Source organism: Gorilla gorilla, chromosome 5 (genome assembly GCF_029281585.2).
Source record: "Gorilla gorilla gorilla isolate KB3781 chromosome 5, NHGRI_mGorGor1-v2.1_pri, whole genome shotgun sequence".
In the NCBI taxonomy this organism is placed as follows: domain Eukaryota; kingdom Metazoa; phylum Chordata; class Mammalia; order Primates; family Hominidae; genus Gorilla; species Gorilla gorilla.
The window spans coordinates 126,256,381-126,272,569 of record NC_073229.2 but is presented as its reverse complement, the minus strand read 5'-3'; positions in this window follow the sequence as shown (position 1 = coordinate 126,272,569).

Genomic DNA, 16,189 nt, shown 5'->3' with positions numbered 1-16,189 from the left:
TATGAAAAATAGTGTTTAAAACTCAAGAGTAATCATAAGAAAGTATTTTTGTTATTATCGTTTTTAACCTTTTGTTAACTCTTAAGGAGAGAACAGAGGACACTCACAAAGGAAAGAGAGTAAACCAAAGTTTATAGGTCTTATTGAGGTTGAAGGATTGTTAGAACAGAAGTACTAAAGGGATTAAGCTGCAAAGAAATCAGAAAGTGCTTGGGGGGTGGGATATTTAAAATTGAGATTATGGAGATGTTGCCATTTTAGTAACAACTAGCTCTAGGATATTTTCCTGTTTTAAGTGGCTAAAAAGGTGAAACAAAATCACTGGAAGAGAGGAAAGTTTAGAACCTGTAAATCAGGACATTTTAGGAATCAAAGATATCATAATCTGAGTAGTACAAGAATGAGTAACAGCCAGTGTATTAATCAGGAATCTCCAGAGAAACAATCAATAGGATATGTGGATGAGAGAGAAAGCCAGACAGAGATTGAGATTTTAGAGTTGGTTCACATGATCATAGAACCAGCAAGTCTAAAACAACAACAAGATTTTTATGAGTTTTTACTCATAAGGTGCTTTTACACATTATCATTTTATTATTATCATTTCATAGGTAGTGTATTTGTACTATGTATTGTTGAGCTTGATCTTCTCTGAATGAAGAGCCGAGAAGTACAGCGTTTCACATTTCAGACAGGCATGTCCAATTTAATAATCGCTTTCCAATTTTATCCTTAAGGCCATGCTGTCCTATTATTTAAAAATTGACAGAAAAAATGTTTTAGAGATTTTTAATGAAAGCAGAATTGCAAAGTTGTGATTATGGTGTATTGAGAGTGATTTAATAGATAATAAAAAATGATACAGTCACAGTCCAAAGAATTTTAGCATTTATTTTATGTCTGTAAACATAAGGTGATAGCACCAGAATTTATACACAAGTTTGCAGAAAGGTGACATGTTATTTTAGATATACTTACTTTATGATTTTGAGGGGAAAAAGTTAACCCAGGTGATCATTGAATCTACTGTATTATTTTAAGGATTTAGCTGAGAAGCCTAATTTAAATGTTTCTGCTTTATATTTAAAGGCAGAAAAATAATTACTTCGGTATTAATCCTAAACATTGAAACTTTCCCCAAATCAGGGTGCCATTATTTTTAAAAAACGTACTCAGGTACAATTGGCATACAAAAAACTGTTCATATTTAATGTATACATTTTGATGATTTGGAGAGATGTATACAGCCATGAAACCATCACCATTATCTATGCTCTAAGCATATTCATCACCTCCAAGGATTTCCTCTTGCCCTCTGTATTATTTTTTTCTTCTGTCTCATTTTTTTCTTTGTATAGAGAAGTGTAATAAACTAAGGTAGTAATTTTAATTTCAAAATAACTAGCTGGGTATTATAATTCAATATGTTTACTTGAATCTTTTGAACACAATGATACAAACGATTTTGAAAAATAAATTTGTTATTGTTGGGTTTCTGCCACTTAAAATATTCATATTAGGTCTAAATATTTCTCTCTATTGTTTAAACATTTTGTGAATTAAATTGTTCTAACACCCTGTTAACCAATTTATTTCCTCTATGTCTTACATTCTACTGTTAAGCCTGTCCACTGAGCTTAATTCAGTTGGTTGTTTTTTCAACAAATAAACATACGCCACTTACGTGACAGGCACTACTGAATCAGAAATGAAGTAAGCACAACATCAGTTCTCAAAGTGATCTCAGCGTAAAGAGAGTGGAACCCCAATGTAGGGGTAATTATATAGAGGAGATGAACTTCTATATACATGAGTAGATTTGGGGACAGGGTGAAAGTCTACTCTACTTTAGAATGTTGTGCAATATTTATATGCGTACGTTTCTCTTGAAAGAGTGACTTCATATGTTTCATTTGAAAAGCAAAAGGCCCATGACTCCCAACAAGTCAAGAACTACTGCCTTAAAGGAGGAGTAAGATTTAACTAGAGTAAGAGAAGGCAGGTAAAGTTTCCTAGGCAGACAGGGCAGGGATGAGTAAAGATACAAAGACACAGAGAATCAGAAATAGATCACAGAGCCCAATGTGCTTATCATAACACTAAACTTTACTTAATCATCAACAGAGAGCTATTGAAAGGACTTAAAGCAAAATAAAAGCATGTTCAAATTTAGGCTTTAGAAAAATCACTTGGACAGTTGCATGGGGGATGAATCAGAGAACTAGACTAGAGGTTTATAGACTAAATAGAAGCTTGATACTATACTCCAGGACAGAGATGATGATGGTCCACATGGAGAAGATTACGTGAGAAGATCTGATAATGTAGGAACTAAGCATCTAGGAGAATGAGAGAAAAGTATTATTGTCCAACAACATTGAGGTTATTTTCATGTTGCAGATGGAACACTGAAAATAGAATAACTCAAAAAGAATTAATACACGAAGAGGTTATACAGTAAATAGAAGCCTGGTACTATATTCCAGGACAGATGATGATGGTCCACATTGAGGCAGTGTAAGTAGGGGTGCAGAAACAGAGATGGATTTCAGATACATTTAGGATAAAAATGATAAAAAGTTGATATGATTGATTGAATAAAAGAAATTTATGAAATCTATAAAAGTCTATATAAAAGTGAACTTTTCTTTCTAGCAATATGGAATAACAGATGCTCTGTTTTAGGATAGTTTCCTTGGAAAACAGCTTAAGGCAAAGCTTATATGCCACGGTTTTATTGAGAGGTGGAATTATAGGTAAGAAAGACAATAATGAGAGGAAAGGTATTGGAAGAAAATGCAATAGACTGGTTAGTTACTGAGTTGGTTCCACTTCACAGGAAAACTACTGTTTGCTCAGTCACATGAGATGTGTAGAAACTCTGAACATCAGAACACCCTGGAGGTTGAGAGAGGCAAAAGGCACTTACACATTCTTTCCCATCTTCTGTTTCACATAGCACAAAGCTTTCCCCAGGAAGCACTAAATCTCTTATGCTTCCGGGATGTGTTAGATAATTTGGTCAGCTGCTGGAGACTGCAGATCCCATGCCCAGAGGGGAGGCAATTCATGTAAGTCCAGAAGTGGCGGAAGAAGTCAAAGCATCCATGAACCTAGTCATGGCAGGCCTGTGTACAGGAACTCCTTGGGTTTCCACTACAGCTGTCATAATGGGCCTGTAAAAAAGCCCCTAGGCTTAGGGGTTGTGGCAAATTGACTTTCATGGGTGGCCAGACAAGACCTGGGTGGCAGCAGCAGCTAAATACAGCAACAGAACCATTTAGAGAATCCACGCCTAATACCGCAATCTGAGAAAAAAAAAAGGAGGAGAAAGTCCCGTTCTTCATCATGGTAGCCAGCTACAATCTCCTAAAAAATGCACAACTATAATTATGAATCAAAAAATTGCCATCTCTGCTGAATCTTTCTTTGTTGTCACTCTAAATCTTTCTCTCTCATCTCCTCCTCATTCTTCCTTTCTTTCTTGTTCTCTCCTCTCCTTTTCTTCTCTCCTTTTCTCTTCTCTTCTTTCTGCTTTTTCCTTCCTTCCTTCCTTCCCTCCCTCCTTTCTCTTTCTTTCTTTCTTTCTCTTTCTTTGTCTTTCCCTCCCTCCCTCCGTCCCTCCCTCCTTCCTTCCTTCCTTCTTTTCTTTCTTTCTTTCTTTCTTTCTTTCTTTCTTTCTTTCTTTCTTTCTTTCTTTCCTTCTTTCCTTCTTTCTTTCTTTCTCTTCCTGTTTGTCTGTCTTTCTTTCTTTCCTTCTTTCCTTCCTTCCTTCTTTCTTTTTCCATTTCCTTACTTCCTTTTATTTCCCTTTTATATTCCTAATGGAAAATCGAGGAAGTCACCTCAAGAATCACTGTTATATTGAATGTTAGTAAACTGAGAATATAGACATATCCATGCTTTTTCAAAAAAGTACCATATGAATTTAGATAAATTTCTTTTCCCATGACCTAATTTTAATTTTTATTGTTAAAATATAATGAGGTGGAAATGCTTCACATAACTTTTGTTCACTTTGACTTGGTATTTTGACTCAAACTTAATTATTTGTAGAAGATAATTTTTCTTATTTTAATATCAAGCAATGAGAAATATATAGTTTATACAGGTGAAAGAGGTTGGAAAATCCATGAAATAGAATGCATCTTTTTATCTGTGGATGTATCTCTACATGTGTGAAGAGGAGCTGGTTCTGTTTCTTTTTTATTTTCATATTATAGAAAAATAAAATGTTAATGTGAAATCATAGTGTATTTAGAAACTCAATAATTGGAACTTCATGATAAAGAAAGATCTTATAAGAGCACATATTTTGAATTGATGGGAGCAAGAAAGACAGGGCAAAAGAACCAGAAATCAATATTGAACTTGGATAATTACAAATAGAAACAGATCAGAACTCTCACTAATATCAACAGAATTTATAGCTTCATGGAAGACATCCAAATAAGTTCAAAAAGAGGTCATATTTTACATATTTATAATATATCAATTATCTCAGAGACATATAGGGCTTAGGTACTTAATACCATGATTAGGAATTTAGCTTTATTTAGCTATTTCTCCAATCTTATGTTCTCTTCCTTCTAAAATGTTTAAATAAGGTTCTGTTTTCATAATTGTTTCACCACCAACATTTGAATATATAGTCAGAAAATGAATATATAGCATGGCCTTTCAGCTACTGTGTTGGGGAGTGTTTGGAGAGGGGTTCAAAACATGCCACTGTGAATGTCCTCCAAGAGCTGGAAATAAGTAATGTGGCATCTTAATTTGTCAAGCAGTCCATAAACCATAAATAGGTTTATGACTATTGTTTTGTCATATTATTAATATGACACTATTAATAGTGCACCACTCAGTCTCGAATGTGTTCTAGTGTGGATGACAAAAAAAAGAACTCAAAAATGAGGGCAAGAAGATTTCCATTAGGTAATTCAAGTATAAAATTAACAGAATGGTTCAGATTATAGGTAGAAAGATCATCTTAAAGGTAGAATAGGAAGTAATTAAAGGTAAGCATTCAAAATAGAAAGTAAGAAAGAAAAGTGTTCCTGTTTGAAGATAACATTTGCTTATGTAGAAAACCCTAATGACTCCATAAAAAAAGCTGGTAGAACAAATCAACAAATTCAGTAAATTTGCAGGATACAAATCAACATGGAAAATTTCAGTTGTGCTTCCATACAGTAACAATACACTTTATTTAAAAATTAGAAAAACAATGTAATTTACAATACCAAAGGAATACAATACTTAAACTTAACAAGGAAAAGGGTTGTTTACTAAAAACTACAAAGCACTGATGAAAGAAATTACACTAAACACAAACAACTGGAAAGACATTTTGTGTTCATGAATGGGAAGACTTAATATTGATAAACTGTCCATGCTGCCTAAAGTGATCTATAAATTTCATGAAGTTCCTATTAAAATCTCAATGGCAAACCACCATGGCACATGTATCCTGGAACTTAAAGTAAAATTAAATAAATAAATACATAAATAAATAAATAATCAAGTAGAGTTGCTCATCTGAAAAAATATAAATTATTGTATTTGTCTTTGTATTCAAGAATACAATTCTTGAATTTGTATTTTTTTCAAGATGGCAGATTATAGGATTTTTGCATACTTCTGCCAATTCGAAATATTGAGATAGTGCATAAAGATCAATTCTGTGAGCTTTAATTCAGGAAGGAAAATGGGAATCCACTGGAATAAGGAAGGATATCCCAGATTCTGGGGAGGAAAATGCAGACAAATAAACCCTGTGATGGCATCCACCTGACAAAGGTGAGTGAGGCCTCAAGACATGAGACATGCAGGGAGCCTCACACTGTGACTCACCTTTTCACTGGGGATCTAAACAACCCAGGCTATGGGAAAGAACTTTGTTTCTTCCAAGCCCTGGAGCTAACTTGGGAGGGAGACTTAAAGATGCTGTGAGAAAAACACGCCAGGAAAAGCTACAGACATTTTCCCTGACATAAAACTGAGAGCAGCATGTTATTTTTAATCCAGGGACAAAGTCAGCCATTCCTTAGTGCCTCAACAGTGCAGCTGTGCAGGCATTTTAATCTCAGGCCAGAGATTGAAGTGTCTGCTCTAGAGCACAGTAGGGGTTTCCACAGCCAGTACTGTGGAAAGCATCTCAAAAGTAGGTACTGGAATTATGCTGTCTTCTGTCACAGGCCTGTGGTGGGAGGAGAGTTGCTACAGTTGTAGTTTCTCCTGGACAATAAGACTTGCAGCCAGGGCCAGCTCAGTGACCTAGAATCAGTCTTCATGTGTCATTGTTGGGTGTCCTAGCCTGTTTCCCTGAGATCCTGGTGTAGCAGGACCCTCTTCACTCTGCCCTAGGTAGAAATCCAAGCATTTAGAGCACTAACTTGCCTGGACCAGAAGCTTGAGCCAACCCACCCTTCCAACCCACCTACGTGTCTGCTCCACATGTCAGCAGATCTCCAGGCATTTGGAGCACCTGCTCACATGGACTAGCAGCCTGAGTTGGCCTACCTTCCCAGTGCAGAGATCCTGTGCAGGGGGCCCTCTCTGCTTCATGTCCAAGCACATGTTTAGGCACTTGGAGCACTTGCTCACCTGGTTCAGCTGAGCCTCCTCACCCTTCATGGGCATAGATTTTAGTGCAGCAGAGCTCCCCCCACTCCATGTCCAGGCAAATCTCCAGGCATTTGGAACACTCACTCACCTGGATCAGCAGCCTAAGCCACCTCAACCTTCCTGGACATAGATCACAATGCAATGAGGATCTCTCTCCTCTACACCCAAGCAGATCTCCAGGCATTCAAAGCACCTGCTTACCCAGACTAGAAGCCTGAGTCAGCCTACCCTTCCTATGCATATACTCTGGTGCAGGGGAATCCTCTCTGCTTCATGCCCACATAAATCTTTAAGCATTCGGAGCACCTGCTTGCCTGTTTTATCAGCCTGAGCCACCTCGCCCTTCCTGTGCAGAGATCTGAGTGCAAGGAGGCCCTCTCTGCTTCATGCTCAGGAAGATCTCCATGCATCTGTAGCACTCACTCTCCTGGATTAAGAGTTTAGGCTGTCCTCATCTGTGTGCAGAAAATTTGGGGTGAGTTTTCTCAACTCCATACCCAGGCACACCTCCGAACGCTTGGTGGCTGCCCAGTTAATTCTCCCTCAATGCTGGTTCTTGTGCCTGCTATTGAGGGGTCTATAAGAGAACCTGCCTGGTCCAGACCTGCCCATCTTGCCCCATTCCCCCCTGGGCTGAAGAGGGAGCTCAGACCACTGAGTGCTCCATAAGTCAGTCCATTGCCTAAGGTAACAGAGAAATTCTCCGGGTAAACAAGGATGAAATATTTACCCAGCAGCACTGACTACCACAAGCTCTGACCCATCGGGGCCCTCTACTGGCTTGTAGGTTGAACTTCACATAATATAAACCTGCTGACAGAAGTGCATAGGGCTACAGAAGCAAAGCCAAAAGACCCTACACAATATTCTCTGCAATCACACCACCTGGTAGGGGGCGGGGCGGAGGGGAAAGAAAGGGGAAGGAAGAAGAAAACAATATCATGGTGAAAGAAAGAAAAAAATATCCTACCTGCATGAAAAATTTACAAAAATTACAAGTGCCAGTATCGCAGATGAGAAGGAACCAGAGCAAGAATTCTGCGAAATGAAAAATCTGAATGTAGTGATACCACCAAAGGATCACACTAGATCTCTAGCAATGGTCCCTAACCAAAACGGAAACTCAGAAATGACAGATAAATAATTCAAAGTATGGATTTCAAGCAAGCTCAATGAGATTCAAGATGAGGTCGAACATCAACACAAATAAACTCTTAAAGCAATCAAGGAAATAAATGAAGAGATAATCATCTCAGAAAGAAATGAATTGGAGATTCTGGAATTAAAAAAACTTACAGAATTTCAAAATACAATTGAAAACTTTATTAATGGACTGGACCAAGCAGAAGAAAGAATTTCAGAGCTTGAAGAATGATCTTTCAAACTAATCAACTCAGAGAAAAATAAAGAAAAAAGAATTTTTAAAAATGAACAGTTTTGAGAAATATGGGATTACGTAAAGCAATGAAACCTGTGAACTACTTGCATTCCTGAGAAAAATATAAGAAAAAAAACAACAACTGGGAAAACATATTTGAGGGAGTAATTTAAGAAAATTTTCCTAATCTTGCTAGAGAGTTAGACATCCACATTCAAGAAACATCTAGACAACACCTGCAAGATGCTATACAAAACTAACATCACTAAGGCAAATAGTCACCACACTGTTCGAGACCAATGCTAAAGAAAAAAAAATAATAAAGGCAGCTAGAGAAAAAGGTCAGATTATGTACAAAGGGAACCACATGAGGCTAATAGTGGATTTTTCAGCCAAAATCTTAGAAACCAGAAGAGACTGGGTGCCTATTTTCAGCGTTCTGAAAGAAAAGAAATTCAAACCAAGAATTTCATATCTCACCAAACTAAGCTTTATAAGTGAAAGATAAATAAAATATTTTCCAGACAAACAAGTGCTAAGGGAATTCATTACCACTAGATAAATTTTATGAGAGATACTTAAGAGAGTTATAAACATAGAAATTTTTTTTAAAAAAGATACTTACTACCACAAGAAACACACTAAAGCATGTAGTTCACAAACCCTATAAAGCAACTACACAATAGAAACTACAAAGCAAACAATTCCATGATAGGATCAAAATTTCACGTATCAATATTAACCTTGAACGTGAATGGTCTAAACACCCCACTTAAAAGGCACAGAGTGCCAAGTAGGATGAACAAACAAGACCCATCTTTCTGCTGGCTTCGGGAGTGCTATCTCACATATAACAACACCAATACGCTCAAAGTAAAGTGTTGGATAAAAATCTATCACACAAATAGAACACAAAAAAGAGGAAGAGTCACTATTCTCATATCAGATAAAACAGACTTTAAACCAACAACAGTAAAAAGTGACAAAGGAAGGCATTACATAATGATAAAGAATTCAATTGAACAAGAATATTTAACTATCCTAAATATACATGCAACCAATATTAGAACACCTCGATCTATAAAAAAAATTACCTCTAGACCTAAAAAAGACTTAGACTGCCACAAAATAATCTTGGGAAACTTCATCAACCCACTGACAGCACTAGAAAGATCAGCAAGGCAGAAAGCTAACTAAGAAATTCTGTACTTAAATTCAACACTTGACCAGTTGGACTGAGTAGACATCTACAGAATAATTCACCCAACAATCACAGAATATACATTCCTCTCATCTGCACACGGAACATACTCCAAAACCAACCACATGCTTGGTCATTTAGCAACTCTTAATAAATTAAAAAAATCAAAATCATACCAACAATACCTTCAGACCACTGTAGAATAAAAATAGAAATCACTACGAAGTAGATCTCTAAAGACCACAAAATAACACAGAAATTAAACAATTTGCCCCTCAATGAATTCCAGTTAAACAACAAAATTAAGGCAAAAAAAATCTTTAAAATAAGTGAAAATAGAGACACAACATACCAAAATCTCTGGGATGTAGCAAAAGTGGCATTAAGAGGAAAGTTTATAGTACTAAATGCCTACATCAAAAAGTTAGAAAAATCTCCAAATAAAGATCCGACATCATAATTTGAGAACTAAAGAAACACTAAAAACTAACCTAAAGCTACCAGAAGAAAAGAAATAATCAAAATTAGAGCAGAATAAAATTGAATCCAAAAAATTCAAACAAAGAATCAGTGAAACAAGGAGTTGGTTGTTTGAATAGATAAACAAGATCAATAGACCACTCACTAGATTACCAGAGGAAACGAGAAACTGAAGTTATTGATTTTTTTTTCTAAAAAAGCATTTTGTGTTACAAATTTTCTCCTGTGATTGGATGTAAATGCACTAAACAAATATTGAAATGTTAGATTTCTATTTTCATTTAGTTTAAAACATGTTTATTTCTCTTTTGATTTTTTTCTTAGGCTCATAAATTGTTTAGAATGTAGTATTTTTCAAATATGTAAATATATTTAAATTCTTGAATACACTGAAATAAAATGTTATTGATATCCAACTCAATTCCATTGTGGACAGAGGATATATTTTGTTTTACTTAAAGGCTATTTAATTTAATAAGACAGTTTGTATGGTTTAATGCATGGTCAATCTTGGTAAATATTCCATGTACACTTAAAAATAATGTGTTCTGTTCTTGTCAGTTGAAGCGTTTTATAAATGTTAATTAGACAAAATTGATTGATGGTAATGTTCAAGTTTTCTATACCTTTACTAATTTTTGACTATAATTGAAAATTTGCCTATTTATGTTTGAAGTTCTATAAAAACTTGCTAAATATACTTTAAAACTTTGTTAATGGGTATATAAATGTTTAAAATTGCTACATGGTCTTGATGAATTGAAACCCTTATTTTCATGAAATAAACTCCTATATCCCTGGTATGATTATTTGATCTGAAATCTATTTTTTTCTGATATTAATGTTGCCATTTGAACTTTCTGCTGGTGTTAGCATAGTGTATCTTTCTTTTGTTCTTTGATGGCTGACAGATTATAGTACCTAAATATAAAGCGAGTTTCTTGTATGTAGAAAATATTGTTTATTTTTTATTCAATCTAACAATATTTTCCTTTCAACTGGATGATTTGGAAGTTACATTAATTATGATTATCAATATGTTTGAATTTACATCTACCCTCTTATTATTTGTTTTCTTCTTATTGCGTATGATATTTCTTTCTTTGTTATTTTTCTTCTGATGTTTTGGGATTAATTGAGCAATCCTTTTTAGTTCATTTCAACTCTCTTGTTTGCTTATTAACTATAACGTTGTTGTTTTATATTAGTGGTTGTTTTGCATCTATTGTATATATCTTTAGCTTAATATACTCTCTCTTCAAGTGATATCATGCTACTTCATGTATGGTATAATGACCTCAGAGTAGCTTACTTCCATCTCTCCTCTCCAGAGCTTTGTGTTATTGATGTCATGTATTTTACTTTTCATGTTATATTCCTCAAGAAAATGTTCTTATTAGTTTTGCTTTAAATAGTCAATTATTATTTGAAGATGTTAAAAAATAATGTCTTTTTGTTAACCCATGTAGTTGCCACTTCTAACACTCTTTTATCCCTTTGGTAGATCCAGTTTTTCTCCCATTATTTTTCTTTTTCTAGAAGACCATTTAACATTTCTTGTAGTGCATATATCCTTTTGTCTGAAAAATGCATTATCTCTCTTGTTTTAGAAAAATATTTTTACTGGGCAAAAAATTCCAAGTTGACAGATATTTTCTTTCATTATTTTAAAGACGTGGCTCCACTGTTTTATGCTACTGAAAGATAAGAATTATACCAAGGTATATTATGCTAGTTAACTTACTTAATAATACTGGGTATACTAGCATTGTTTCTGAAAAAAAAAAGCCACTTGTCACCCTTATATTTGCTTTTTTTCCTCTTATTGCTTCTAAGGTTTTCTGTTACTGGGTTTAAGCAATATGACCTTAATGACCTTAGTGGTTCTCATCATGTTTCTTGCTCTTGCAGTTTATTAAGCTGGTTTTATCTGTGGCTTTATAGTTTCACTCAGTTTGGATAATTTTCAGCTCTTATTTTATTTCTTCAAATAATTTTTGTCTTCAGTCTTCAGGAACACCATTCACACATCTAGTTGTTCAGTTAACGTTGTCTCACAGTTCATTGTTGTCTCGATTTTTAAAATGTTTTTCCTGTCTGTATTCTATTTTGTAAGCTTCATATTGCTAAGTTTTAATTTCACTAATACTTTCTTCTGAAGTGTCTAATCTACCATAAATTTCATCCAGTGTATTTTTTCTCTGACATTGCAGTTTTCATCTCTAGGAGACTGTGTGTGTGTGTGTGTGTGTGTGTGTGTGTGTGTCTTCTCGACTTAGGATCTTCATACTTTAATTTCTTTAACATATATATATATGTTTTCAATGCTATTTAAATGATTTTTATCATTTATTTCATTTTTAGGTCAGTTTCTATTGATTTACTTTTCCTTTCACTTGGGTAGTATTTTGCTGCTTCTTTACATATCTAGTAACTTTTTTTGGATGCTGGACATTGTGAATTTTATATTTGTAGATGTTGGATATTATTTCTTCTTGAGATTTCTTTCAGAACACAGTTACGCTATTTGAAAATAACTTGTTATTTTTGAGTCCTGCTTTCAAGGCTTTAATTTTTATTTTTTCAAGAGGAAACATTGATCTAGTGTTAATTTCCCTCACTGCTGAGAAAGACCCTTATCATACTCTAGCTAACAGACCAGCAAATATTTTTCTGTAAAAGAAACATGTATAATGGTATTTATATATAATAGTGCACAGTTTATGCTTGGTAAGTCATATATGATTTCTGTAACATATTCTTATTTATTTGTTTCTATGTGTGTATGTTTGCTTTTTACCTCTGTTTAATATGTACAAGTTATTTATCTCAAATTCTATCCCAAAACAGATCATAGGTCAGATTTGACTAACAGGCCAAAGTTGCCAAAGCCAGCTCTAACTGATCACTGGAATAAAAAGATTTTCCACTTTAGCTATTGTAAACAGGTATTATTTTCTGCCCTTTGTGAACTTTATGTATAATTTGCCCTAATTATTTTGTGTGGTTCTTTTGCTACCCTTGTTTAGGTTTCTTATACACATTCATTAATTACATACATTAATTATATACATTAATTAAAATACACATTCATTAATTATACACATTCATTAATTAAAACTATTTACAGATTCCTAAAGAGTAGACTTTACAAATTTCCCAAGTTATTTCCATGTGCAGTTTTCTCTTTTATAGAACTCTTTCCTGTGAACTTTTGCTGCTTTGAAATCCCCAGATCCACAGCTCTACATCTTCAATTCAGAGACTGCTGACTATTGTACCTCAACAAATTGGTCAAAAATCAATTGTAGATCCACTTCAGGACTCTTTATTCTGTTCAATCAATTCATTTGTTTATCCTCATGCCGATACCACTTTATCTTGATTGCTATAGTTTTATATTACATCCTAAAACTAAATAATATATGCCCTCCAATTTTGACAAGAAATTGTTCATATTTTTTTATTAACATGTATATTTTATATATACATGGGAGATACCAGGGAATGAGTAATTCTCATAGAGGTGAATTTGAATTACAGCTTATATAGCATCTTTAACAAAGTAAAGGAAAATTTTAGAGAAGCGACGAAACAAAGGAAAGGAACTTTGAATGTGCAGAATAGCAACTCGTGGAAAGGTAAACTAAGGGCAATTAATGGCAAGTTAGGAAAGCTGGTTAATGTAGATTCCACTGCTACCATCTCCACTGGCTAATGTTGTCTTAAAGGGTTAACATTTCTTCTCTCTTGTAGGTGAGGGCATGGAAACCCTTTGCCTTTGCATATTTATATCCTGCTTCTAGGCACATGGAGGGCAGAGTGCTTTCCTGCATCTCCTCCTTCATTGCCTTTGGCTCAATAATCCTGTATACCTTGGTGTGGCATATTCTGGTTTCCAATAGGCAAAAAAGTTCCCATGTCTTACACCTTACCGGGGTTTTCAAAGCACTACTCAGATGCAGAAAATTTGATATTAACAAGGTTAAGAAGCATCAACCAACCCCTCTCTGTTTCTTGATAGCACCTTTGTTACCGGAAAGGGGCCTTTCATGCGTGTCCCTGTGAAGAGACCACCAAACAGGCTTTGTGTGAGCAACATGGCGTTTATTTCACCTGGGTGCAGGCGGGCTGAGTCGGAAAAGAGAGTCAGCGAAGGGAGATAAGGGTGGGGCCGTTTTATAAGATTTGGGTAGGTAAAGGAAAATTACAGTCAAAGGGGGTTTGTTCTCTGGCGGGCAGGAGTGGGGGTCGCAAGGTGCTCAGTGGGGGTGGTTTTTGAGCCAGGATGAGCCACGGAAAGGACTTTCACAAGGTAATGTCATCACTTAAGGCAAGGACCAGCCATTTACACTTCTTTTGTGGTGGAATGTCATCAGTTAAGGTGGGGCAGGGCATATTCACTTCTTTTGTGATTCTTCAGTTACTTCAGGCCATCTGGACATATATACGTGCAAGTCACAGGGGATGCGATGACTTGGCTTGGGCTCAGAGGCGTGACATTCCTGCCTTCTTATATTAATAAGAAAAATAAAACAAAATAGTGTTGAAGTGTTGGGGTGGCGAAAATTTTTGGGGGGTGGTATGGAGAGAGAGAATGGGCGATGTTTCCCAGGGCTGCTTCGAGCAGGATTAGGGGTGGCGTGGGAACCTAGAGTGGGAGAGATTAAGCTGAAGGAAGATTTTGTGGTAAGGGGTGATATTGTGGGGTTGTTAGAAGAAACATTTGTCATGTAGAATTATTGGTGATGGCCTGAATATGGTTTTGTATGAATTGAAAAACTCAACGGAATAAGAGAAGGAGAGAAAGAGGTATAAAAGGACTAAGAATTGGGAGGACCTAGGACATCTGATTAGAGAGTGCCTAAGGAGATTCAGCGTAGTCCTGCCAGCAAAGATTATTTATTTACTTCAAGAGTTTAGAGTGGCAGTTTGGGGATAGCACCAGAAGATACCAGCTGTGATGGCTTGGAGAAACAGTGTAAACTGGCAGTGTAGACAAGAGCAGGTCATGTATGAGTAGTTGAGAATGGTGAATAGGAGTATGACTAGACAGAAGATAGTAGGGATGACAAGTTTTTTGGGGCACAGTCTAAGTTGGTCTGGTGTCTGGAATGAGACTGGGGCCTAATAAAAAGGAGTGTCTATACAGGAGCTGAAATGGGGTGTACCTTGTAGCATCCCGAGGACAGACCTGAATTCTGAGAAGCGAAAGTGGTAAAAGTATTGTCCAGTCCTTTTTAAGTTGGTGGCTGAGCTTGGTGAGGTGTGTTTTTAATAGACCATTAGTCTGTCACTGAATACTAAGAGCCTGAAAAAATGCCTGGCTGATTTGTCTAATAAAGGTTGGTCCGTTATGAGACTGTATAGAGGTGGGAAGGCTAAACTGAGGAATTATGTCTGACAGAAGAGAAGAAATGACTGTGGTGGCCTTCTCAGACCCTGTAGGAAAGGCCTCTACCCATCCAGTGAAAGTGTCTACCCAGACTAAGAGATATTTTGGTTTTCTGACTCAAGGCATGTGAGTAAAGTCAATTTGCCAGTCCTGGGCAGGGGCAAATCCCAGAGCTTGATGAGTAGGAAAGGGAGGAGGCCTGAACAATCCATGAGGGGTAGTAGAATAGCAGATGGAACACTGAGAAGTGTTCCTTGAGGATAGATTTCCATGATGGAAAGGAAATGAGACTTTCTAAGAGACGGGCTAGTGGCTTGTAACCTACATGGAAGAGGTTATGAAATGAAGACAGAATAGAATGGGACTGTGAGGCTGGAAGGAGATATTTTCCTTGGTCTAAGAACCATTTGCCTTGTGTGGGAAGAGATTGATAGGTGGAAGTTTCAGCAGGGGAGTAGGTGGGAGTGACGATGTGAAGGAGAAAAACTGGCCGTGAGGGACAGAAGTTGGAGAGCTAGCTGCTTGTCTAGCCACCTTATCAGCATAAGCATTGCCTAGAGCAATGGGATCTGATGCCTTTTGATGTCCCTTGCAGTGAATGACCCCAGCTTCCTTTGGAAGTAAAGTGGCCTTGAGTAGAGTTTTTATTAAAGAGGCATTAATGATGGAGGACCCCTTGAGTAGTGAGAAAACCTCTTTCAGCCCATATGACCGCATGGTGGTGCAGAATATGAAAGGCATATTTAGAATCAGTATAGATATTGACGCGTAGTCCTTTTGCAAGAGTGAGGGCTTAAGTTAACGCAACTAGTTCAGCTTGCTGAGAGGTAGTGGAGGGGGGCAGAGCGGTAACCTCAATGATAGATGTGGAAGATACTATAGCATAGCCTGCTTTTTCTGGTGAGTGGCGATTAGTCCTGGTGGAACTGCCATCAATAAACCAAGTGTGATCAGGGTGAGAAACAGGGAAGAAGGAAATGTGGGGAAATGGGATGAACGTCAGGTGGATCAGAGAGATGCAGTCATGAAGGTCAGGTGTGGTATCCGGAATAATGTGGGAGGCCGGATTGAAGTCCGGGCCAGGAACAGTGGTAATTGTGGGAGACTC